The sequence below is a fragment of the Mustela nigripes genome, chromosome 1 (assembly GCF_022355385.1).
Source record: "Mustela nigripes isolate SB6536 chromosome 1, MUSNIG.SB6536, whole genome shotgun sequence".
In the NCBI taxonomy this organism is placed as follows: Eukaryota; Metazoa; Chordata; class Mammalia; order Carnivora; family Mustelidae; genus Mustela; species Mustela nigripes.
The window spans coordinates 116220778-116229710 of record NC_081557.1 but is presented as its reverse complement, the minus strand read 5'-3'; the positions used below and the strand labels follow the sequence as shown (position 1 = coordinate 116229710).

The 8933-nt window shown below is 35.5% G+C and overlaps 1 protein-coding gene across 2 annotated transcripts in view; it reads left to right on the top strand.

Annotated features, from left to right (window-relative positions):
• Window positions 1–138: 138 nt before the first annotated feature.
• The window catches only part of FBXO8 (F-box protein 8), a 56382-nt gene continuing 47587 nt past the window's right edge, over window positions 139–8933 (top strand). Inside the window, exons 1-2 of one of the 2 annotated variants that reach the window (XM_059372128.1) lie at window positions 139–428; window positions 7940–8092. The gene's annotated coding sequence lies outside the window, so the exon portion shown is untranslated. The remainder of the gene's footprint in view (window positions 429–7939; window positions 8093–8933) is intronic. The other variant, XM_059372124.1, reaches the window with a different exon arrangement.

Here is an 8933-nt window from a genome sequence, read left to right as displayed (position 1 = left end):
TTTTCAACAGCCAGTCCGACCGCAAATTTCATATTAAAAGTTTATCTAGTGTTGATGCTTAAAGTGGCTCGGGATGCGATGTGAGAAACGCAGAATCTATAGCGAATCGTAAAGACCGGGAATAAAAATGCTTCTTCTCTAAGGCTCAGAACCCTAACGTCACTTCCGGCAACAATAGGAAACGTCAAAAGTCGGACCGTCGGTCGCTCTGGATGTTGCAGCTTGAGGTGCGCTGAGTTCAGAGGGATCCTGTGCTTCTTCTGCTATTCTCGCTGCTGATACCTCCACCGGCGTGGACAAGTAAAGTTTGAACCGGCATCTCCATGGCCTGGGCACCAGTTCCCGGCTGAGCCATTTTCTTATTGACTAAAAGCCCCCGCCCAGAGGCCGATTCGTCGCGGCGGCGGTGGGGATCGCAGGTCGCTCAGGTACAAGATATTTCAGAACTCTTGCGTCTTTTCTCTACATACCCTTGCTTTTCTTCTTGGAAATAAAGACAACCGGTGTTTGCCAGTTGGCAGAAACTTGCCAACCAGCAAGACTTTGGGACCAATGGCAGTGCAGAGCACTTTGAGTGACAGCTGTAGTGGCGTGTTAAAATGTAGACTCTGTATCAGGAGGCGGGAGTAGGTGTGTTCCTTGTGTTTCTAGGCCACTGGAGTATAGGTTAACTTGGGACCCAAGGTGGTGTCCCGGCCTCTTTAGGAAGTAAAGCCGACAATAGTAAAGATTACTCTTTTCTAGCCCAAGTGTTCCTTTTCAAGTAGATTGTTTTCTTGATGCATAGGCAGTTTTCGGTTCTATACTTACTTTTCAGTTATGTGAATGCAGACACTTTTACTTAAGATCATGATGGCTTCGCCGGGTACTTCAGCCATCAAACTTGAGTTACAAATTTGACAGATTATTAATTTATCTCTTGTTTGTTTCTTTGTAACTGGTCTCTACTCTCTTCTATGTCGGGTTTTCCAGTTAAGTATTATACATAAATTCCAATCACCATTCAAGTTTTTTGTTTTTATTTTTAGGTTCTGTATGTAATTAGTGGTTTAATGACTGAGGCTACTTATTTTAACAAATTGAACTTTTATTTTCAAGGATCCTAGATGTTTCTCTCCAAATCGATATATCATGATCTTTGCTACTGCAAAGTGAAGCTAATTTATGTTTTTCATTTCTGCTTGCTTTCTCCTTTTAATATTTGGAGTATGGTGACCATATTTATGGCATAGGAGGGTTTTTACTTCCCTAATGGCTTACAAAATTGACCAGATCTGAGAATGAAGGAAAATTTTATTCTGTTTTTCAAGTTGAGTAGGAAACTTCCCATTTTTAGCCAGTTAATTTGATAATTTGTCTGAGAATCTGTATTAGTTATCTATTGAGGGTAAAAAATTACTCCAAAATTTAGCAGCTTAAAACAACAAATGTTTATTATCTCATAGTTTCTGTGGGGTGGAGATTTGGTTACAGCTTAGCAAAGAGCCTCCGACCCAAGGTCTTTCATGAATTTGTTGTTTAGCTGCAAGTGGAGACTATGATCCCATCTGAAGGCTTACTGAGTGGTAGGAGGATCTACTTCCAAATGCATGCACATGGGTGTTGGTAGGCCTAGGTTCTCCACCACATGGGCTTTTCACACAATGAATTGCTCCCCTAGGGTGAGCAATAAAGAGTGCACAAGACTGCCCATACTCTCCTATGACCTAATCTCAGCAGTGGTATCTCACCACTACTGCCATTGTATTAGAAGTGAGTAGTAAATCCAACCAGAAGTTTTGGGGGCTATCCTCTAGACTGCCTAACCCAGACTGGCTGATAACATTTAGGAGTTACTAGATAGGGATAACTGAGCAAAAATGCATCCAAGAGAAGTGTAGTCAGACAAGAAGCAACGTCAATTTGTAAAAAAACAAATTTGTGCAAGCATTATCTCTCTTGGAAAAAAAGTTGTTTTTGTTTTTTGTCTTTTTTTCCCCTACTGATTATCGAAGAAGCATTTACTATTTTTCTTGGGAAATTATGCCATGAGGGATGATTTGCGTGAGAGAAATGTTTGTATTTTTAGGGTCTACATGAGCAAAGCATATCACAACTGGAGATTGTGTATTTCTTACTCGTTGTCATTTTATATGTTTGACACTGTACCAAAATAAACATGACCATAGGTAGGTCTTGAGGAGAGAGGTTAGAAAAGCTAGAGGTAATGCTTTTCTAGTATAGAAAGAATGCAAGTCATTGACTGTCTTTTTGTTGGTGTGAGATCAAATAAGGATGGGAAAGGTGTATCTTAGAACAGAAGTGTGTTTTTGATGTCTGTTTTCAGCATTATTATTTGGTGGCAGGTACCACCTTCTATCAGCATTACCTGGCTGTCCATCACCAGCACAGCTTCTGTCAGTGAATCACATAACCTTCTTACAAATTATTCGTACGTATAGGCTTTCAGGGCTTGTTGTGACACTGGAGGATGATCTATGGTAAAACCGCATACACTTCTTACAGGTTTGAAAGATGATGTAAAGCCTTACCGGTTAGTAAAGTATTAGGTTTATCTTTTATAACTTAAGTGCTTAACACCAGCCTAAATGTGTCAATTCTCAAAGTATAAGTTTGACTTTTAAGTTGAGATTCCCTGTCAGGTTTACGTATTTTATTTATAGTAGGTTACAGCCAATTAATGAATGTGATTTGGGGCCCTTATATATTTGCAAAATTTTCAACATTTGCTTGAGAAAATAACACAGTTGAGATGCTTCCAGCCACGAAATACCTTATGGTACTAATGGCTAAATAAGTGAAAACATACATTGTAATTTATTATGTGATCAAATTAATAGGGAATGTTTGTGTGTTTACTGTGCTTTTGTGTAGATTGAGTCATTTTCCTCTTTTCATAATATAAAACCATTGATTTACCAAGAGATTATCTTTTTTGATCACAGCGCATTGAAGTTAGTCATGCAACCTTAATGATTTTATGGTTGACTACTTTATCCAAGTGCTATGTTCAGCTATTCTACATTTTTATTCAAATTTGGAAACTGAGGCTAATCCTTTGGCTGGCCTGTGATCAATGCATCAAAATCATTGTCTGTGAAATACACATCTAACTCGTTGCTTTCTCATTGAATTATTTTACTATTTTAAAACAACTTTAATTAAATATATCCACTTCTAGGAATTTGTATTCCCTTTTATTTTCTCTTTTATTTTCTTATTTTTATTTTTTATTTCTCTTTTATTTTCTTATTTTGTTTTTCTGACAAGTGTTTTTCTGACAAGTTTATTGATGTAAATTCTATAATAAAACTAAAGCACCCTGACTTGATTAAATTTTACATTGTATTTGGGACAAATAACTTTAGTGACATAGAGATGATAAAACATAACTGTGGTTTCAATGTTAGGCATTGGGTTTAGTCATGAACATAGGGGAAAAGAGATGAAAAGAACAGATGCTTACACACACACATTCACCCTTCCTTCACCTCTTCATTTTATTTTTAGGATTTTTTTTTCACTTAATTTTTATAAAATCATAGAATTTTATAGCTGAAAGAGACCTTAGGGATTGATCATCAGGTTCAAAACCTTTGTTTTACAGGTGAGGAAACTGAGACATAGAAATTTAAGTGACTTTCCCGATACAGTTGGTAAAGAGGAGGAGCCTGAATCAAATCTAGGTTTTATGTCTCTTCATTACTAGATATTTTCTCATCTCATTTCTGACTTTCATTATACTTAGGCTGTCCTCAGTATTTTAGTATCTTGTTTTATTTGTCTAAAAGCTGTTCCGTGAGAATTACGGTTTTTGTTTTGCTTTGTTTTTTTAATTCCTCAACCTCCATAGAAATGACCATTTTGATTAGTGAGCATGGAGTGTGCTGTGCCCCAGGGAGGTGGGTTGGGATATGGTGCTGTGGCAGTTGCTGATTACAAGGAGTTTGAGTAAATAGTGCAGTTAAGTAAGAACCAGTAATGCTGGTGAGAAGAATAATTGATTTTGCTTTAAAAGTTAAAACAAGTGAGAAGTATGATAAATTTATTTTATTTAAAGATTAAAACAGTGGGGTGAACTTGCCAAAAAAATTTAAATAAGGCTAAAATTCTCAGCTTTTGGGTTACATTTAAATGACACATTTTAATTTTTGCATTTGTTTAAATGCCATTTGGTAAACACTCATTTTAGAATCAAATTACAGAAACTGGAAAAAAGCATCAGAAAGTAATGTTATAAATCTTTTTGAATTAAAAAAAAAAATCCTACAAATGGTATGCCTTTTAGTAACACAGACTGCTCTTGCAGAACCAGATCTTTAAATTTAATGAGTGGGTTTTTTTTTTTTTTTTTTTTTTTTATGTGTTTAACATACCTTGTGACCTCTTAGTACTTAGCTATTTCCCTTTTTCTTCTTAGGCAGACCTCCTTGTGGGCTTACCCTTTCTTCTTTCTCTACAGTGGTTGCCATTCAGTTTTAGGGGTGTGATTTGTTATCATGTTTTTTTTTTTTTTCTTCTTCTTCTTCTTCTTTTTTTAATTTCTCCACCTATTGTGTTCTAAACTACTTTGGTGGTCTGTTCTTTTGGAAATAGAGAAATAAATACTGGGCTGCCCACTTGATTCTAAATGTATTGTAGAGAATAGTTCATCAGAGCATTTCTCATATTCTTATTCTGTAGAATAATATCACATCACAAAGATTTTTAAAACCTAAAGTAATCAAAATCTGATTGTTACTTTCTAATTGAAAATCTCTAAAAAGATAGAAGTAAGTGAATCTCCTTGTCTTTAAGTCTTTATAAAATTAACATTTTAGAGATAACATTTCTGACACACATTTTAGATCTTTATCTAAGATAAGAAATGTCTTATTTCCAAATTCCACTGTTCAGATGTTTAAGAATTACTGAATAAAACTAACTTTGATAATGAATTATTTTAATTAGTTTATTTGTATGTCAATCCTCCCACATCATGTTTAACAGTGTTTGCTCAGGAAGAGACTGATGAAATTGGTTTGCTTCAAACAAAAGTATTTAAACAGGATTGCTTTTTTGATCCCCCAGACTCATTTCTATTCTTCCCATCTTCCACATGTATTTTCTACTTAAATGGTGGGTAAGCCATTCTTTATTACATAGAGTCATCTCCACAGCATGTGCTATTTGAATGCTTGGTGCTATGGAATTACTAAAAGCACTAGTGCAATTACCCTTTTCTTATAGAATAGCATTTTATTTGATGTTTAATTTGTTACCTAGACACATTTTGATGAAAGTTGCATACCATTTTGTAGATAAGCTTTGTATTAGATATTTAAGGGGACGCCTGGGTGGCTCAGTGGGTTAAGCCACTGTCTTCGGCTCAGGTCATGATTCCAGGGTCCTGGGATCGAGCCCCAAATCAGGCTCTCTGCTCAGCAGGGAGCCTGCTTCCTCCTCTCTCTCTGCCTGCCTCTCTGCCTGCTTGTCATCTCTCTCTGTCAAATAAATAAATAAAATCTTTAAAATATATATATATATATTAGTATTCTGTAATTAATATGCTTAAAATATGAATCTCAACAATTGCAGCATTGATTTTAAAGATCTAAAAAATTAACATACTATTCACAAACTACTTTAAAATTTTAATTACTGGTCTTCTAAATATCTGTAGTAGAAATTTCCCCTTATTAATTGACAGATTTATTTTGTGATACTGCCAAAGGAACTTTGACATGTTGAATCTTTCCGTGAAGTCTTAAAGTTTTCATTTCTAGAAACATTGGTCATGATTAAAGATGGTAGTAGTACTTAAGTGCCAAAAAGTTATCTCTCTTATAATATAACTGATTGATGACTAAGTATTTGCCTTATTTGCCAAACTTCGTTAATATATATATATATATATATATATCGAGGCCAAGTTAGTCAATGCTTCTTACTTAATGTATTTACTAGTTTTTTTCTCCTAGCAAAGGTAAATGTCATCTCTCCAAATTTCACAGATCCTAAATTAATGAAAATTAGAAGCCAGACTATAACGACTCAGGTAATTAAATCCAAAATAATTGGATGTACTCAGAAATGAAAAAAGCAACATGAGATTATTATTTAAAGAGGGTTGAGAGATGAATACAAAACTACCTGTTATTGTAAATTACCTGCTGTGGGCTAGGTTTTCTAAACGTTATCCCCTCTAAATCCCATGGGGTAAGAATTATCTGTTATTGGGACACATGGGTAGCTCAGTAGGTTAAGCGTCCGTCTTGATTTTGGCTCAGGTCATGATCTCATGGGTTGTGAGTCCAGCCCCATATGGGCTCTGTGCTAGGCATGAGATTCTCTCTCTCCCTTTGTCTCCCATCCCCCACAAATAAATATTTAAAAAAAATTATCCATTATTTTACTGATGAGGAAAATGAAGACCACAGACTATAGGTAAATCAGATTCTGTGTCGGAGTTTGAGCCAGATCTTTTTTCACATCAAAGCCTATGAGAAGAGAGCTACAGCTGGGAACAACAATGGAGGTAATAAGCAGTGACAGAGAAAAAAGAGATGAGAGCCAGTGATGAAGAAACAGATGGTAGATTGCCTTTGCCATCTGTGGGCTCAAACAGTTCTGGGCATAAGGTTTGGTGGTTAAGATTAAAGTCTTTGGACTCAGACAGACCTAAGTTTGAATACTAAATTTTACATTTGTCAGCTAGGACATCTCAGGTAAAGTTGCTTAACCTCTCTGGGTCACAGTTTCCTCAGGTATAAAATTAGAATAATAATTTCTACCTATTAGGATTATTGTGAGGATTAAAATGAGATCATATATAAAAGCTTTAACAGAGTGCTTAGCATAGAGAAAGTATTAAATGGTGTTTTTTAGTACAAAAACATTATTATTGTTTAATATTTTTATTAGGTATTATATACATAATATGTACAGAAGGAGGGAACATAGCCAGGAATTCCAAGCCTTAAATATGAACCAAAAAAGTTAAAAAGGGTATATTTTCCAACTTTATTTAAAAAAATGTCCTCCATCCTTTAAAATTTTTGACCAAAAATGGCAAAAATAATTCTTGCTATTTTGGTATTTTCTTTGATAGAGTCTCCTACTTCTCTTAAGCCATAATGCCAGGCATTTATTTCTTGGTGATGATTTTCAGTGTGTATTACACTAAACCCTCCAGCGGTAATTTTTAAACTGCATGTACACCTAACAAGAACTTTTTTCAAATTCACATGCCTGGATTCCACACCAAATTTTTGTTTACAGAAAAGTTGTAAGAATAAAAAAAAAATAACTAGTATATACTCTTTACTGATATTCATCAATTTGAAAATTTTTCCAAAATTATTCTATCACTCTCTCTGTGTAGAGATAGATATTACTGTTTTGCACCATTTGAGACTAGGCTGCATATACTATGCCTTAATACTTCAGTGTGTTTCCTAAGAACGAGAATATACTGTGATACAGCCACTGTACAGTTACCAAATTCAGGAAATTTAACATTGATACAATATTTTATCCAGTCTTCAGCCCATATGCCTAGTTTTTCAGTTATCCCGAAAATGTCCTTGAACTATTCCTCAGCTTTTCTTTGGCTTCACAGCATTTTTGAAGATAAAAAATTGAAGATTAAAAATCCATTTGAGTTCATTCCTCTGATATGCCTCATGTTTAGAGTCAGCTTACATACCCATGTTTGGCTGGAATACTGCATAATGGATGATTTGCCCTTCTCAGGGTATTATGGCCAGAAGCACATGTAGTCCATTTGTCTCTTACTGATAAATATTCATTTTGATTGTTTGGTTAAAAACTATCTTCATAATTCTGGTAATTAATGAGTAAGATGTGAGAAGATACTTGATACTTGGAGATGCTGTAAGTATTCCATTCTTTATTTTTTAAATATATTTTTTAAAGATTTTATTTATTTATTTGACAGAGAGATCACATGAAGATGGAGAGGCAGGCAGAGAGGGAGATAGAGGGAAGCAGGCTCCCTGCTGAGCAGAGAGCCCGACGTGGGACTTGATCCCAGGACCCCGAGATCACAACCCGAGCCGAAGGCAGCGGCTTAATCCACTGAGCCACTGAGGTGCCCTAAGTATTCCATTCTTGACCAGATTCCAGATCCAGCATCCGCTCATAATTTTTGCCAGAATTATTTTTCCCACAATGATTAGAAAATGATTCTTCCAACCCATTATTCCTTTTATCTTAATATTATTAGTTGACATTTTCCTGTAAAGGAGACCTTTCTTTTCTCCTTTATTTATGTATTTATTTATTTATTTATTTATTTATTTATTTATTTATTTATTTTAAAGATTTTATTTATTTATTTGACAGAGAGAAATCACAAGTAGATGGAGAGGCAGGTAGAGAGAGAGGAAGGGAAGCAGGCTCCCTGCTGAGCAGAGAGCCCGATGCGGGACTCGATCCCAGGACGCTGAGATCATGACCTGAGCCGAAGGCAGCGGCTTAACCCACTGAGCCACCCAGGCGCCCCTATTTATGTATTTATTGATCATCAGTGTAAACTCTTGGATCCTTTTCTTTTATATGATGGATTTTAACCTATTACTGTCCTTATTTTATTTTGATGCTCAAATTGTCCTGGGTTTGACCAATAGAAGCTTTTTCATAATAGCGCCTAACATCCCCTTTGACATTCTCTAATTGCTTTTGTTTTGTTCTGTTTTGATTTGACTTTTTTTAGCTCACTGGACATTCTTTTTTTTTTATGTTTTCTTTTCTTTTTTTTTTTTTTTAATTTCTTTTCAGCGTAACAGTATTCATTGTTTTTGCACCACACCCAGTGCTCCATGCAATACGTGCCCTCCCTAATACCTACCACCTGGTTCCCTAAACCTCCCACCCACTCACCCACCCCCTCCCCTTCAAAACCCTCAGGTTGTTTTCACTGGACATTCTTT